This window comes from Spermophilus citellus (assembly GCF_964194105.1).
Source record: "Spermophilus citellus genome assembly, chromosome: 14".
NCBI lineage: Eukaryota > Metazoa > Chordata > Mammalia > Rodentia > Sciuridae > Spermophilus > Spermophilus citellus.
The window spans coordinates 74,372,396-74,391,144 of record NC_138194.1 but is presented as its reverse complement, the minus strand read 5'-3'; the positions used below and the strand labels follow the sequence as shown (position 1 = coordinate 74,391,144).

Sequence of the window (18,749 nt, the reverse complement as noted above, 5' to 3'; positions counted from 1 at the left end):
GTTGTGATCAATAGCTACACATGGATAGAGCCCACTGTTTAGAGCAAAAGTGATATAGAATATTCTTCATATGTTATAGTAGATGATGCACTACTAAACAATTTATATTTATACTTAAAGTTGCTCTAGGGCCCCTGTATTCTTTATAAGAATAGCTAAGAAACTAACCATCTTTAGACTTTCAAATTGCTAAGTACGCCTGGTAAATTTTTAAATGATAATCACTAAGGTTAGAAGGGCAAGATGAGGAGAAACAAGGAAAAAATAAACCCCAAATCAATAAATGGTTAAAAATGTGAAGAAAAACAGAAGCAAATGGAATGGAGAAGTATTTACAGATTTTTTTTTTTCCAACTTACAAGTTACCTCAATTCTTACTGGCTTAACATAGCAACATTTATGTTGCTGATGACTCTAGTTTGAGCAGGGTTCAGTGGAGATAGCTGCTCTCTGATCTGCTCACCACCTGGGGCAGCTGAGTGGAGGCTCCAACCCTCTGGAAGCTCAATCACTAGTTGCTTAAGGCTGGGCTACTTGAAGAGACCTTGGCCTGGCTGGCAGAACACCCATCTACAACCTCCTGATGTGGCTTAAGCTTCCTCAAAGCATTATGGTGGTGAAGTTACAAGGAAGCATCCCAAAAGAGACAGACGAAAGTTACTTAAGGCATTTATTAGTTGGCCTTAAAAGTCTGACACATCATTCCTTATCTCATGCTATTTGTTGATGTAACCTTGTGAATGCATCAAGTTTTAAAGGAAAGAGAAATATAATTCACCTCTTATACGGGGCTAAAAATATTCTGGAAGAAGTTATGAGGCTGAAACATTTCTGTGACCATTTTTGGAAAATAAAATTAGCCACAAGTATCAACAATTTACAAAATTCAACAGAAAATAAGACATACCTTCTTAATCTTTGAGTCTAGTTTTACCTTCACCCCCCCCAAAAAAAAACCTATATAAATATAGTAAAAGTATAGGCCAACTGAATTTATAAACATAATTTAAAAATAAAACAAATTTGGAATAATATCCAAAGGAAATGAAAGTGATGTGTTAGAAAGACATTTATACTCTCATGTTTATTGTAGCACTATGTTCAAAAGCCAAGGAATAGAATTAACCTAAGTTTTCACCAATTAATGAATGAGGAAAGAACATGTATTACTTATACACAATTGAATACTATTCAATCTTACTAAAGGAAATGCTGACATTTTTGACAACAAAGATCAATCTGGTGGCTGGGGTTGTGGCTCAGTGGTAGAGCACTCACCTGGCACGTGCAAGGTGCTGGGTTCTATCCGTAGCACCACATAAAAATAATAGTTATTATTTTTTTTAACTGGGGCACATTATATTAAGTAAAATAAACCAGACTTAGACAACCACCATGACATCTCACTTTTAGGTGGAATCTACAAAAGTTGAACTCAAAAAAAATGGAATAAAACCATAGTTACCAGGGGTGGGGATGGAAAGAGGTTGAAAAGTTGATGGTAAAAAAATACAAAATTTCAGTTAAAAGGAAGTCCAAGAGATCTATTGGACAGCATAGCGACTATAATTAGTAATAGTGTGTTATAGTCTTGAAAACTGATAAATTTCAAATGTTCTCACAATAATATATGAGGCATTGCATGTTATTTAGCTTTGTTTAGTCATTCTGCAACATAGGCCTATTTCAGAATGTTATGTTGTATATGTAAAATTTGTATTAGTCAATTAATTTTAAAAAATAGTAATCTAAATGTAGCAGATATTAAAAATAAAATATATCATGAAGAAGTTGAATGTACCTCAATAACCAAAAGTGGTTTAATACTGGTATTTATAAATGTCAACTGCAACATTTTCAGGGCAAATGAAAAAATTATATGATCATTAACAGATGTGGAAAAAGCATTTGCTATAATCTAACACCCTTTTGCAACAAAAGTAAACACAATTCTTGGTAAAGAAAAAATGTTAAAGCTTATCTGATAGAGTATTGAAAAGTAAAAAAAAAAGCTTATAATAAATATTACTGTAGAACATTTAAGGTGTTCATTTAAACCTCATGAGCAAGAAATGGATCTGGGGAGATCACCACTTTTATATTGTGCTGGAGGTGCTAACCATTTGAAAGAGAAATGCTATGAATATTTAACTGCCAGTGTTGAAAGAAAATATTGTTTTCTATATAAAAACACAATCTACCAACAATATCTTAGAATTTGAGAGCATAAGGTAGCTGAATGTAATAACATTCAAAAATTAATGCATAAATAATAGCTATGAAGTTACAAACAATATATTTTTAAATTATTTTATAATAGCAAAAATAGTATGAGTTCAATGTTTTTTAAAGTAACACAGAAGTTCAGGAAGAAAGAAATTATTTTTTGGGGGGGAGAGGTACTGATAATTGAAACCAGCGACACTTTACTATTGAGCTACATCCCCAGCCCTTTTTAAGACAGGTTCTAAGTAAGTTGCTTAGGGCATTGGTAAGTTGCTGAGGCTGGCCTCAAACTTAACTGCTGGAATTATAGGTGTGTGCCACCACGACCAGTTTGATAGTTACTATTAAAAAACAAAACTACAAAGAAATATATTATGCTCATGGATACTCATTACGGTAAAAATATCTCTCAATCTGACTGTAGGTTTAGTATGTTCTCACTATTGGATCTTCCAAATAGACATTTTCCTTAAGTTAGACTATAAGATTTAATGTTTTCCAATAAAAATTCTAACAGGGTTTCTGAAAAACTTCACAAACTAATGCTAAAATTCATTTGGAAAAGCAAAGGTCCAATAATGGGTAAGCACAAAAAAATAGGTGGGCAAAATTGTACCATCAAAAAAAAAACAAGATTATAATGCTATCTCAATAAAAATAGATATTAACTTAAAGACCAATTAAGCATTGTGATCAAATAATCAATAAAATAGAGCCCAGAAACAGAAAAATGCATATTACACTCAACATGACAAGATGATATAGAGAAGCTAAGCTAATTACATGGAAAAATAGCAAAATTTATTCTTTGCTCATGTAGTAAACATCAATTCCAGGTAGACAAAAATTGTAATGCAAAAACTTTTAGTGGAAATTACAAAAGGTAATCATTATGATCTTAGAATAGAGAAAGTTTAAATAAAAAGAAAAGGCTGAACTAGAAACAACACCTACTTATCAAAAAACATAAGTGAAAATATGAACCACAAGCTATTTGTTAAATTCTAACTTGTTGAATCTAAATGTATTTAGTATAATTAATTCCTGTGCAATAACAAGAAAAAGATTAGAAACATCCTTCCCTTTTCCCAAATAAGACTAATAAATGACCAAATGGGCATTTCAAATGAAGAATACCACTGACTCAGTGTCATTAGTAATCAGATAATCATAAGTTGAGATCACACCAAGATATAATTTTATTTATATTATACTAAAATTAAAAGTTCTGATGCTATTCACTGTGGATAAGGAAATAATGAAAATCATACATAGCTCTAATATAGTATATAGTTTGGAACATCTTATTTAGAAAACAAATATGTAAATCTGGACACTAATTTCTCTATAACCCAGGAATTTTACTCCTCAAAGCAAAACCTACAAGAACTTACATGTGAGACCTAAACAATATGCACAAGAATTAGATTATTTATAGAAATAAGTGTTGTCAATGATAGCAATAGAAATAATAGTAAAGTTAGGTAACATTGGTGAAAATAAATTGAAATTTTATGAGTGCATAAGAAGGTAGCTGAATGTAGTAACATTGATTTAAGCATAAATTAATGAATGCTTGAATGTAGTAAAATTGATTAAAGCATAGCCACAGAATAGATTATTCCATGGCCTCACCTATATATTTTTATCACTTCCTTGAACCTTCTCCAGTGTCAGCACAAAGATTTTCTTTCTCTCATCTCACTTTCACAGGCATTAAGATCACAGCTCTCCTTGGTGATCCTGTTCTCTTATTGCTACACTCACACTGGGTTCTTAAACATTCAATTGGTTCTGGGCTACCATCATTGATATCATTGGGCTTATCAATGACCTTCTAGCCTGAAGAACATTTGCTCCAAAGGAGCACATGGCCAACTTGAGGACAGAAAAGGTCTTTATCCTCATCTACAATGAGCCTAAGAAAAAAATACAATGATAATACTATGGTTACTAAAAAATGAAATTAGGGTATATGACATTTATTGGAATGCAAAAGGGCAGTTTATATGTCACAAAAACAGCTTGCTGGACACCAATATTAAATTTCTGGGCAAGAGCAACTTGACTGAAGTACATACAAATATAAAACAATTACAGATCATTAAATTCACAGCATCTGAAAAGAACTATGAAAGAATTAAATATAAAGCAAAGACATCTTGCACAAAGAAGTATTTGGGAAATTTTCTGCCTATATGAGTAAAGCAACAAAATGAGCTTTGGGGTGTATTCAGATCATTACTGAGGACAAAGGGTGGACAGAAAAGCAAAAGATGAAATTACAATCATTAAATTCCTAGGAGTAGGGAATAAGACACAGAATTCTGTCAACCCAAATCTCAGGTGTTGACACTGACCTTCTTTAAAAGAGCACTTGTAATTCTGAAGTGGTTGAAATGAGCTAGGTAATCAGATAGTGGAGGAAACTGTATTAAAGGTTTCTGTTGTTCTACTTTAAATTTATTGATTTATTCTAATTTGTTATACATGACAGCAGAATGCATTTCAATTCATAGTACACATACAGAGCACAATTTTTCATGTCTCTCTGGTTGTGCACACAGTAGAGTCACACCATTTGTATCTTCATATGTGTACTTAGGGTAATGATGTCCACCTCATTCCACCATCTTTTCTATGCCCATCCCCAATATGGATCAGCATGCTTATTTGAGTTTTTATTTCGTTTTGCCTCTGGCAATATCTGTATCTGAAACAATTCTTATCCTGTTTACCAATAAAACACATAAGTGGAGGGGGCCCCACTCTGGGCTCTACTTTTCTAAGCATTTAATGATTTCAAACCTATGGAACAGGAGATCCTAGAATAACTAGGGCTACCAGCTGCATTCTCTTTGAGTTACCTCTCAGTGTTCATTAAGGAGATGAATGCACACTCTGTTATCATAATTGGAACCTTGTATTTCTTTCTCCTACTAAAATAAATGGGGTTTGAAGTATAAGCAAAGACAATATTTTGGCAAGCCTAAGATCCAGAAACCCATAAAGAGCTCTACTAAGACATGAAGATATATTTTAGCCTACTGGAATTTTATTTGTACGATTTACTATTTAGTCTTTTTTTCTGTTGCTATAACTGAATACTATAGTCTAGATCATTTATTAAAAAAAATTTCTTATGGATTCAGAATCCTGGGAATCCAAGGTCAAGGGACCATATCTGTTGAGAGCCTTTTTTCTGGTATGGATGCTGCAAATTCCCAAGGCAGCCAAGGACATCACATGGTAAGACAGAACAGCTTTCTAGCTTGGCGTCTTTCCTCCTCTTTTAAAGTCGTGGGAGTCCTACCAGCATGACCTCATCCATTCCTAATTACCAGCCAAATACTATTAATATATGACTTGGAGGATTAAGTTTCTAATGCATGAATTCCTGGGAATACACCTAAAACCATAACACCTACTTATTCTTGTACCATCTTTAAGCAAATTGTACTTTGCCTCGAGGTCCGTTTCTTATCCTTTGTTTTTCTGTTCATAAAACAAATCTTTCAAAGTAGTCACTTATTGATACATAGTTCACTTCAGTTTTCACTGTTCCTACAGGTGTCATGAAGACAGTTCTAGTTCCTTCATACAAAGAATAATTTGTTATTAAGATGAACCAAACAGGCTATTTACAGCTATGTAGTGTGTGATCGTAGATATTTGTAAAACTACACTAGAAAACAAAAGGGTCGAAAATACAAAGCAGTTCCCACTTTTCATCCAGGCAGAAAGCCAAACCTAAAATAAGAGAAGTCATATGTATGCATTTGAGAGAATGTAGTCTACATAAGTAAGGATTTTCCTCAAATAATGAAGTTAACATTTTGATGGCTGTTCGTAGATGATGGAAATGTAATGGCCAGAGTACAAAATTTGAAAAATATTTTTCAAATACCTTGAGGTAACTTTTGGAAAAAAAAATAGCAAGATAAAAGAAGCAGGGCATTCATCAAAACAGATTAATGCAAAGAGGGCAGCCATGGTATTTAAAGGTTCACCAGTTTCCCTACACTCAAGTGTAGCTGAAGTTTGTTCCCAGATATTTTTATCCATGTCCCAAAGAATTTTTGACTAAAGAGGAGGAGTCCTGTAGAACTTTCCACCCTCCTCCCCTTCTAAAATTCATTTAGGCTTCAAAGGAGTGAAGACAAATGAGTGATGGAACCCTCTTCTATACGATTCAGTGCACTTCAGATAGATTGTTTAAACACTGGAGATGTTAGAATCAGACTAAAGATCTTCCAGAAATGGTTCTTCAGCAGGAGCAATTTCATCCCAGGATACAGTTGACATACCCAGGCACATTTTTCATGGTTATGATTGGATTGGGGAAAGTGTTTCTGGCATCTAATAAGGAGAGGGCAGAAATGGTGCAAAGCATCCTAGGATGCATAAGAGATCCTGACGAAGAATCTTGGCCCAAAAACCAAATGTAGAGGTTGAGAAATGTTCTAGAACAATCCCCCCCTGGATCAGCTGTATATGCTAGAGGATGGTCTTCCTGACACATTAATTTCTGACCTAAAGTGCATTCATTACAAACATCTCTTTGGAGCCACATTCTTTCTACAATATCTGTTCCAATTGGTTTATGAATGCTGTATAATCTTCCCAGTTTTGAGCCGGGAAGTCCTATATGTAAGCAAATATTTAAAGCTCCTGGCCCAGCTCCCCTATCCTAGTAAACCTGACTTTCACAACCTAACCTGCTATGTCCTAAAACATAAGAGAAAGAAAGATAGTTTGGGCTCTGTCAGTTATTTGGGGCTTTTCTCAGCCCACCTGGAATATTCTAAATCAAATGAAAATAATATTCGGAATTTGCTTCTACCCTGTCCAACCAGTGTTTTGAATGACACTAAAAACATTTCAAGAATAGCTTGAACATTCAAATTTTATATTATTCTGTGCATGAATTTCCAAACTAATACATTTAAATAAGAAAGCAATTATAACAATTAAAAATTTTTCATTTCTTTAAAGCATTGAAATATGTACTTTTCAAAAATTTCAGTGCAAAGTGATGAACTTTCTGGTCTTAGGAATGAAAAGCAATAAAACTCTGGGATAGTATATTTCATTATGTTAGTTGTGAAATGTTATTTTTCTAATCAATCATAGAAATAGGTAGTGTCTGTTTTTTTGCCTGCTTTATTGTGACTTTTTTTTTTTTTAGCAGAGTAACAAGTTGGAAACTGTTGGTTCTCCAGTTATTCACTTGAAATTTTTGTGGTTCATGAAATCCAAAATCCCAGAATCCCTGTTCTATAACAATGGTCCTCTTACAGGAAAATAGTGAAGGCTTTTGTTTAAGCAACTCTAGTGGTTAGGAAACCATGCTTTCTGAAGAAGACAATGTTGCATCTGGCTGGTCCTATTGGCAAGGACTTTTTTATATTTAGGTATAATATAATGTTTGCAAGCATCTTGCAATTTTCCTCTCTTGGTATCTCCTCTACTTTTAAGTCAAATGAGTCAAATCCCACTCCTACAGGACAGCACTAAGCCATGGCCTTTCTGGACACCATCTTCTCCAGAAAAGCATTCCCTAGTGCTACACATGACACAACTCAGAGCTCCTCTTGTCATTCTGGCTATTGTCATCTAAATAGTGTGTGAACAAAAATTTTCTGACCACTGAAGCATTGAATAGTGCTATCATTTTTCTGTTTTAAACCTTTCATTTATAATGTACCACTATAGGATAAATTAGATTTGTTGGCAGGCCTTAGTAATATTGACACATGAAATTATAGTCATATCAAATCTAGATATTTAAACAAATTCTTGTTTTAACCCACATTGAATGCTTACACAGTAGGGGCAATTGGTGGTATTTCCATTTGATTCAAGACTGGGATTTTAAAAAAATTCCTCCCTCTTAAATTTTATCTTATTATTGTCAGTACTTTGTCCCACCCTGCTGAGATTTTAAAAAATATTTGTCTTACAAAATATTTCAAACACATGGAAAATTAGACTAATGAAAATCCTTGTGCCCAAGCCAGATTTAATACATATTAACATTACACCCTTATTTTTCTTTTTCAGAAAAGCAAACACTAAATGTAGTTGCTGCCATACTGGCAACTCAAATCCCATGCCTTTACCTTTCTTCCTGTAAAACCTTTATTTTAAAAGTGCTGTGTCATCTTTATCATCCCAGGTTTAATTACCTAATCCTACATATTCAAATATTCATAGACTGTATGTAGTATAACAACTTTTTAAAATGCTGTAACATAAGAATCATTCTGTAGATTTTCTCCCAAAAAAAATTTATTCAGCTTTTGTTTCTGATGCAAATCCTTGTGTGAAAAGTACCCGTTATTTCATGTTTCAACATCTATTTTGTCCACTTCAAAAAATGGTGCAGCAAGTGTCCTTACACACATCATCTTAAGTCCATGTGTAAAAGTATCCCCAGGGCAAACATCTAGAAGCAAGATTTCTGAGTTATAGTTATGTATCATTTTAATAGATATTTATCATATTGCTTTTCAAAACAATAGTACTGATTTATGTTCCCAGCAACAGTATATGGGAGCTTGCTTTAATCTACATCCCTAGAAATACTTGGTATTATGGATTGAATTGTACACTCCTCAAAATTCATATGTGGAAGTCAACTCCCATTGCCTCACAATATGAACTTATTTAGAAACAGTCATTGCAGATGAAATTAAGATGAGGTTCTATTGTAAGTGTTGTTCTCTAATCCAGATGCCAGTGTCTAATTGAAAAGGAAAATTTGGACAGAGACATGTGCAGAAGGAGAATACTATTGAAGAAGACAGAGACTGGAGATGACACAGAACTTGAGTCCTAGAGGCCGCAGTGCACCCCCAGAGGCAAGGGGAGAGGTATGGAACAGATTCTCTCTCACGGTCCTCAGAGAACCCATTCTGCTAACATCCTGGTCTCAGATTTCTAGGTCCCAGAATGTGTGAATGAATACATTTCTGTTGTTTGAACTACCCAATTTCCTATGATTTGTTGTGGCCATCCTAGAAAACCAACCAATACACATGTTACTGTCTTTTAAAATATTTGCCAATCTGATGGCTATAATAATAGTATAATCTTAGTTTTAATTTTTATTTTCTTTCACTAATGATACTGAGCATATATATTAGTTATTTGGGTATTAAAGACTGATCTTTACATGTTTTGTCTACTAAGTGTTTTACTTCCAAATTTTGGTTTTTTTTATATAAATAATTTGAAGTATTGAACAATGAAATGGGTTCTCTCTATCATGACTGAAGATGTTTCCAACCCTGTCATAAATATCTTCTAATTCTTCTAAAGTCTTGCTTTTCACAATTTGTTTTTTAAGTCACCTAGATTTGAATTTTATGTGGAATGTGAAAGAAATTTATTGTTTTATCCATTTGGATTCTCAGCTGTCCAAGCACTATTTGTAATTCTCATTTTTTGGTTCATTACTCTGAACTACCACTTCTTTCATAGTCCATGTTCCCACACGTGTGTGTGATGGCTTTCCACGCTCTGTTCTATTCCATGTGTCTATTTGTCTAATCCTGTTCCAATACTATAATGTTTAAATTATCATAGCTGTGTAATAACCCTTCCCATAGTTTTTTTTTCTAATTTTAAATTTAGGATCATTTTCTTAATTTTTAATTTCACTGCATTATCATTAGAAAACATGATTAATACCCTTCTGACTCTGTAACCGCATGTTAAAATAGGTCTGTTTTGGCAGAGTCTCTGAAGTCAAGAATAAAATGGAAGCATCTATGTTAAAGTGATGGGCTAAGTATCTTTGAAGGAATTGCTGACTAGCTGGTGAGAGGACACAGTCACTCCCTGAAGGACAAATACATGAAGGTTAGAGAGGCCAGGAGAGAAAATTTCCATAGTTAAACAGTTTAGGGGTACTATAGCATTTTCTTTCCTATGCCCTATAGAAGGGAAAAAAAGGGGGCAAGTCCCCTTATGACCTGGAGAGGCTGTAAGAAGCCACTGAAGAGCTTGGTGCCAGTCTTGTGGAGCTCAAGTACAAAGGTTCTACTAGAAAGAAGGGGAGGCTTCCCACGGGGGGGGGGGGGGGGGGGGGAGGCGCGCAGAAACTGGCTGGGGAGGAACAGGAACGGAGGCATTGCCTGTATCAGGGAGCAAAGCCAGATGTTTCCAGGTGGCGAACCTCAGAACACTTAACAACCCACAAGACAAACATCTGAATGATTATGAAAGAATAACCAATGCTTCTTAAACTCCTCCAAAAACTAAAAGGGAAAAGAGCGTTTCCAAACTCATAGTGTGAAGCCAATATTATTCTGAACCCCAAACCAGACAGATATCAAAAAAGAAAACAGATACATATCATTTATAAATAGACATAGAAATTCTCAATAAACAAACCAAACTAACAATATATAAGATGTGTGGTTCACCAGGGTCAAGTGGAAATTATGTTAAGAATGCATGCTTGGAAAGCTATCTAGGTAATACACTGTATTAATAAATGACAAAAATGATTATTTCAATAGGTAGAGACAAGGAGTTTGAAAATTCAGCATCTTTTATCATGAAAATGCTCAACAAATTACAGAGAGAAAGGAATTTTCTAAACCAGATAAAACACATCTTTTGAAACCACACAGCTAACTTCACAAATTAATGGTGAATGAAAGAGTTTCTCCCAAGATTAGGAGCAAGAAAAATTGTCCTTTTTCCCTATTTCTATTTAACATTACATTGTAGGTTGCAGCCAGAGCAATTCGGCAAGAAGAGAATATTAAAGGCATCCATATTGGCAAGGACTTGTATACTTTAAAAATGACATGACTCAATTAAACATGGGCAAAGGCTTACACATTCCTCCAAAGAAGTACACAAATGACTAATAATCACATGAAAAGATGCTTAACAGCATTAGTCATTAGGAAACAAAACCACAGTGAAGTACTACATTCCACCTAGTAAGATGGCTATAATGTAAAAGACCACAAGTGAGTTTAGCAAAGGTGTGGAAAACCATCATGTATAACTAATTAAATTTGAAAAAAAGAAAATAAAGTATTATATCTATTCAACAGATTATTGTTCAATTATAAAAGTGAATGAAGTACTGAAACATGCTACAACATGAATGAACCCTGAAGACAGTACACTACGGGGTAGAAACCAGAAAAGACAGACCATGTATTACTCCATTTCATTATATAAAATGTCCAGAAGAGGCAGATGCAAGGAGATAGAAAGCAGATTGGAGTTTCCAGGGGCTGGGAGGGTACCGGATGGGAAAGGTTTAACTTTGGGTAATAGAAATATTATGTAACTAGACCTAGGCCATGACGTCACAGATTTTTTAATATCCTAGAAACATTCAATCATATTTTTATGGTACATGAAGTAGATATCATGAAAATTGATCAATTTAATTTGCTACATAAAGAAGGGAAAATGGGCTCAAGTGTAGCTTGGTGGTAGAACACTTGCCTAGCATGTGTGAGGCCCTGGGTTCAATCCCTAGCACCAAAACACAAGAAGGAAAATAATATGATCTCTTTAATAGATTAAAAAAAAAAGCTGATTGCAAATTAGAAATGGAAGGAAACTTACTAGTTTACATTTAATACAGAAAAAACACAACTATGATTAATAGAATACTTAATGAAAAAAAATTAAGACATTCCATTATAATGATGATATAAGGTGGAAGTCTTGTAAGAAAATGGCATAAAAATATTGTTGCTTCTAGATAATGTTATCTACCTAGAAAAATCATCTGAGTTAAAGAAAATAGGAGTATAGCAAGATTGTCCGGGAAAAAAAAATCCATTTACAAAAATTAAAGGCATTCTCTACACCAGTAAAAAAAGACAACCAGAAAACACAATAAAAAAGATATCTTTCCCATCACAACCAGATTTAAGGTATTTGGGGAATTATCTTTATTAAGAACACAAAATTCCACTTATATCCTCAAAGAAAATAAGATACTTGGGAATCAACCTAACAAAAGAGGTGAAAGATTTATACAAAGAAAACTACAGAACCCTAAAGAGAGAGATAGAAGATCTCAGAAGATGGAAAAATGTACCCTGTTCATGGATAGGCAGAACTAACATCATCAAAATGGTGATATTACCAAAAGTTCTCTACAGGTTTAATGTGATGCCAATCAAAATCCCAACGGCATTTCTTGTAGAAATAGACAAAGCAAAGCAATCATGAAATTCATATGGAAAAACAAAAGACCCAGAATAGCAAAAGCAATTCTAAGCAGGAAGTGTGAATCTGGAGGTATAGCGATACCAGAGGTCAAACTGTACTACAAAGCAATAGTAACAAAAACAGCATGGTACTGGTACCAAAACAGGCAGGTGGACCAATGGTACAGAATAGAAGACACAGAGACTAATCCACAAAGTTACAACTATCTTATATTTGATAAAGGGGCTAAAAGCATGCAATGGAGGAAGGATAGCATCTTCAACAAATGGTGCTGGGAAAATTGGAAATCCATATGCAACAAAATGAAATTGAATCCCTCTCTCTCGCCATCCACAAAAATTAACTCAAAATGGATCAGGGAGCTAGATATCAAATCAGAGACACTGCGTCTGATAGAAGAAAAAGTTGGCTCCGATCTACATATTGTGGGGTCGGGCTCCAAATTCCTTAATAGGACACCCATAGCCCAAGAGTTAACAAGAATAAACAAATGGGACTTACTTAAACTAAAAAGTTTTTTCTCAGCAAGAGAAACAATAAAAGAGGTAAATAGAGAGCCTACATCCTGGGAACAAATTTTTACCCCCCACACCTCCGATAGAGCCCTAATATCCAGAATGTACAAAGAACTCAAAAAATTAGACAATAAGATAACAAATAACCCGATTAACAAATGGGCCAAGGACCTGAACAGACACTTCTCAGAGGAGGACATACAATCAATCAACAAGTACATGAAAAAATGCTCACCATCTCTAGCAATCAGAGAAATGCAAATCAAAACCACCCTAAGATACCATCTCACTCCAGTAAGATTGGCAGCCATTATGAAGTCAAACAACAATAAGTGTTGGCGGGGATGTGGGGAAAAGGGTGCACTTGTACACTGCTGGTGGGACTGCAAAATGGTGAGGCCAATTTGGAAAGCAGTATGGAGATTCCTGGGAAAGCTGGGAATGGATCCACCATTTGACCCAGCTATCTCACTTCTCGGACTATTCCCTGAGGACCTTAAAAAAGTGCTCTATAGCGATATGGCTGCATCAATGATTATAGCGGCACAATTCACAATAGCTAGACTGTGGAACCAATCTAGATGCCCCTCAATAGATGAATAGATAAAAAAAAATGTGGCATCTATACACAATGGAGTATTATGCAGCACTAAGAAATGACAAAATCATAGAATTTGCAGGGAAATGGATGGCATTAGAGCAGATTATGCTAAGCGAAGCTAGCCAAGCCCTAAAAAACAAATGCCAAATGTCTGCTTTGATATAAAGAGAACAACTAAGAACAGAACAGGAAGGAAGAGCATGAGGAAAAGACTACAGTAAACAAAGACGAATGGGGGGAGAGAAACGGAGAGAGAAGGGAAAGCACATGGAAATAGTAGGAGACCTTCAATGATACATAAAATTATAAGAGGTTATGAGGGGCAAGGGGGAGGGAAAAAAAGGGAGAGAATTGAACAACAGCAGGGGAGGTAGAGAGGGAAGATGGGAGGGGAAGGGGGATAGTAGGGGATAGGAAAGGTAGCAGAATACAACAGTCAGTAATATGACATTATGTAAAAGTGTGAATATGTAACAGATGTGATTCTGCAATCTGTATTTGGGGTGAAAATGGGAGTTCAAAACACAATTTGAGTCAAATGTATGAAAGATGATATATCACGAGCTATGTAATGTTTTAAATAATCAATAAAAAAAAGAAAAAAAAATGTTGGATGTTGGTAAAATATGTAGGCAATTTTCTGAACAAGTGGGGATATATTCTGTGCTCTTGGATGAGTTTACTTATAATGTTATAAATTTTTCCTAATTAAATCTATAAACTCTCTGGACTACCATAACAATTCTACTTAAAACTTTTAAAAATTATAAAACAGATTCTAAAATTTACATGGACAAATAAAAGTGTACAAATAATTAAGTCAACCTAAAAGATGGCTTAAATACATCATCGCCTCTCGGAACACAGAAAAAGCAATGGATAAAAATCCCCCACTCCTTCCTGCTTAATGTGGCAGTCAGAGAAATTCTCACTCAACCAGCACCAGAAAGGATGCTCACTGTGACCACTCTTTGTTTTTCTAGATGTTCTGACTAATTACATTAAAAAAAAAACTCAGGAAACCTGGATATAAGAGGGTGAAAAACAATTTCTATTTCAACACTCTCTACTTTTAAAACTCAAGAGAACTAATTGAAAGATTGTTAGTGATGAAAATTCACTTCATCCGGAACAAGACAGGGATGCCCTCTATCTCCACTTCTGCTCAATATAGTTCTCGAAACACTGGCCAGAGCAATTAGACAGACGAAAGAAATTAAAGGCATAAAAATCGGAAAAGAACTTAAATTATCACTATTTGCAGATGACATGATTCTATACCTAGAAGACCCAAAAGGGTCTACAAAGAAACTACTAGAACTAATAAATGAATTCAGCAAAGTGGCAGGATATAAAATCAACACGCATAAATCAAAGGCATTTCTGTATATCAGCGACAAAACTTCTGAAACGGAAATGAGGAAAAACACTCCATTCACAATATCCTCAAAAAAAATAAAATACTTGGGAATTAACCTAACAAAAGAGGTGAAAGACCTATACAATGAAAACTACAGAACCCTAAAGAGAGAAGTAGAAGATCTTAGAAGATGGAAAAATATACCCTGTTCATGGATAGGCAGAACTAACATCATCAAAATGGCGATATTACCAAAAGTTCTCTATAGATTTAATGCAATGCCAATCAAAATCCCAACGGCATTTCTTGTAGAAATAGATAAAGCAATCATGAAATTCATATGGAAAAATAAAAGACCCAGAATAGCAAAAGCAATTCTAAGCAGGAAGTGTGAATCAGACGGTATAGCGATACCAGATTTGAAACTATATTACAGAGCAATAGTGACAAAAACAGCATGGTACTGGTACCAAAACAGGCGGGTGGACCAATGGTACAGAATAGAGGACACAGAGACTAATCCACAAAGTTACAACTATCTTATATTTGATAAAGGGGCTAAAAGCATGCAATGGAGGAAAGATAGCATCTTCAACAAATGGTGTTGGGAAAACTGGAAATCCATATGCAACAAAATGAAACTGAATCCCTTTCTCTCGCCATGCACAAAAGTTAACTCAAAATGGATCAAGGAGCTTGATATCAAATCAGAAACTCTACGTCTGATAGAAGAAAAAGTTGGCTCCGATCTACAGATTGTGGGGTCGGGCTCCAAATTCCTTAATAGGACACCCATAGCACAAGAGTTAATAACAAGAATCAACAAATGGGATTTAATTAAACTTGAAAGTTTTTTCTCAGCAAAAGAAAAAATAAGAGGTAAATAGGGAGCCTACATCCTGGGAACAAATTTTTACTCCTCACACTTCAGATAGAGCCCTAATATCCAGAGTATACAAAGAACTCAAAAAATTAGACAATAAGATAACAAATAACCCAATCAACAAATGGGCCAAGGACCTGAACAGACACTTCTCAGAGGAGGATATACAATCAATCAACAAGTACATGAAAAAATGCTCACCATCTCTAGCAGTCAGAGAAATGCAAATCAAAACCACCCTAAGATACCATCTCACTCCAGTAAGATTGGCAGCCACTATGAAATCAAACAACAACAAGTGCTGGGGAGGATGTGGAGAAAAGGGTACACTTGTACATTGCTGGTGGGACTGCAAATTGGTGCGGCCAATTTGGAAAGCAGTTTGGAGATTCCTGGGAAAGCTGGGAATGGAAACACCATTTGACCCTGCTATTGCCCTTCTCGGACTATTCCCTGAAGACCTTAAAAGAGCATGCTACAGGGATACTGCCACATCGATGTTCATAGCAGCACAATTCACAATAGCTAGACTGTGGAACCAACCCAGATGCCCTTCAATAGAGGAATGGATAAAAAAAATGTGGCATCTATACACAATGGAGTACTATGCAGCAATAAAAAATGACAAAATCATAGAATTTGCAGGGAAATGGATGGCACTAGAGCAGATTATGCTTAGTGAAGCTAGCCAATCCCTAAAAAACAAATACCAAATGTCTTCTTTGATATAATGAGAGCAACTATGAACAGAGCAGGGAGGAAGAGTAGGAAGAAAAGATTAACATCAAACAGAGACATGAGATGGGAGGGAAAGGGAGAGAAAAGGGAAATTGCATGGAAATGAAGGGAGACCCTCATTGCTATACAAAATTACATATAAGAGGTTGTGAGGGGAATGGGAAAATAAACAAGGAGAGAAATGAATTACAGTAGATGGGGTAGAGAGAGAAGTTGGGAGGGGAGGGGAGGGGGGATAGTAGGGGATAGGAAAGGTAGCAGAATACAACAATTACTAATAGGGCATTATGTAAAATTGTGGATGTGTAACCGACGTGATTCTGCAATCTGCATTTGGGGTAAAATTGGGGGTTCATAACCCACTTCAATCTAATGTATGAAATATGATATGTCAAGAGCTTTGTAATGTTGTGAACAACCAATAAAAAAAAAAAAAAGATTGAAGAAGAATATGCAAAGAACTTGGCTAAGCTCTCTCAGAACTCCTTGGCTGCACAGGAGGAAGGCTCCTTGGGAGAAGCCTGGGCCCAGGTGAAGAAGAGTCTGGCAGATGAAGCAGAGGTTCATCTCAAGTTCTCAGCCAAGCTTCACAGCGAGGTAGAGAAGCCCCTAATGAACTTTCGTGAGAACTTCAAGAAAGACATGAAAAAGTGTGACCACCCTATCGCTGACCTCCACAAGCAGCTCGCCAGCCGCTACACGTCAGTGGAGAAGGCCCGGAAAGCCCTCACAGAGCGGCAGAGAGACCTGGAGATGAAGACTCAGCAGCTTGAGATCAAGCTGAGCAACAAGACAGAGGAGGACATCAAGAAGGCACGGAGAAAGTCCACACAGGCTGGTGATGACCTCATGCGCTGTGTGGACCTCTACAACCAGGCCCAGTCCAAGTGGTTTGAAGAGATGGTGACCACCACTTTGGAGCTGGAGCAGCTGGAGGTGGAGAGGGTGGAGATGATCCGGCAACATCTGTGTCAGTACACACAGCTGTGGCATGAGACAGACATGTTCAACCAAAGCACAGTCGAGCCTGTGGACCAACTGCTTCAAAAAGTGGACCCGGCCAAAGACAGAGCTGTGGGTCAGAGAGCACAAAACGGGCAACATTCGCCCCGTGGACATGGAGATCTAGACACGCCTGTGCGGCCCAGGGGTCCTGCCCAGGAGAGGGGCTGGGGGTCCTGTGGAGAGGGGGTGGTGGCTCCCGCTTGGTGAAGCTGCCCTCCCACCCACTCTCCTGTCCACTGAGGAGAGAGGAGAGAGCTGGCAATTCCAGAAGGGTGATCTGGATGGCTCAGCTGGGGAATCCCAAATATTCCCAGGCCAAGAAGACAGACCTGCAACCCTGCCCTTGTCTCCAAAACTGAAGCCCCCCCAGACCCCGTGCCGTGCTTGTTGCTCTGAGAACAAACTGAGGCTGGAACTTTGTGGTCCCTGCTGAGTTCCATAGGGGTGGCCATCACCTACTTGTGCCCTTGGATGCCCCAAAGCCCATCCTTCACCTGGTCCCTTTATCTCCCGGGGCTTTGGAAGATCAGGGAAGGGCTGTCTCTGCCTCCAAACCAATGTCAGGATCAGAGTCATGGAGAGCAGGCGCCATCAGCTCAGCATGCACCTAGAATCCTTTACAGCCCTCTCTCTATTTTTCTCATTGCGTTCTGGGAGCCCAAATCTGGCTTTTCTTGGCCACTTTTCATTCCCATGGGTCTTGGGAAGGCCTGTTTTCTGTCTTCCCTGACCAACCCTGCCCAGAGAGGTCAGGATGGAACTACCTCATTCGGCAAATTAGCCCCAAGTCGGAGCATTGAATCATGGTTCCTATCAGACCAGGCATCATCTCTGAAGTCTCTGGAAAATCCCGATCCCTCCATTCCTCAGCTGCTTTCTCAAGGCAGTCCCCACCCCCACCCTGCCACCGCTGCCCAAAGTTCTCCGCCAGGGAGACCTCCTCCAGCTGTGTGCATGTCCAAAAGCTTTGAGAGACGGAGATGAGCCAGAAACCACATGGGGTCTGTCTCCCATGGTGTCATGTCCAACACTGGGCTATCGTGACCCCCGCTATCCCACGCTGCCCACCAAGGGCTTAATAGGGCTAGGTCAGTCCCACATGGGAGACAGGTCCGGGCAAGTCTTTGTCAGACTCCATCTGCTTATGCAAGATAGGGTTTGGACTGCTGTATGAGCATTGCAGACTCTCTCTCTCCTTGCTAT

General features: G+C 36.9%; 1 pseudogene across 1 annotated transcript in view; it reads left to right on the top strand.

The window, feature by feature from the left end:
* Positions 1 to 17,670, top strand: part of LOC308633184 (growth arrest-specific protein 7-like) — a 60,008-nt pseudogene extending 42,338 nt beyond the window's left edge. Inside the window, exon 2 of the transcript in view lies at positions 16,980 to 17,670. The product of the transcript in view is annotated as a growth arrest-specific protein 7-like (transcript). The remainder of the gene's footprint in view (positions 1 to 16,979) is intronic.
* The last annotated feature ends 1,079 nt before the right edge of the window (positions 17,671 to 18,749 follow it).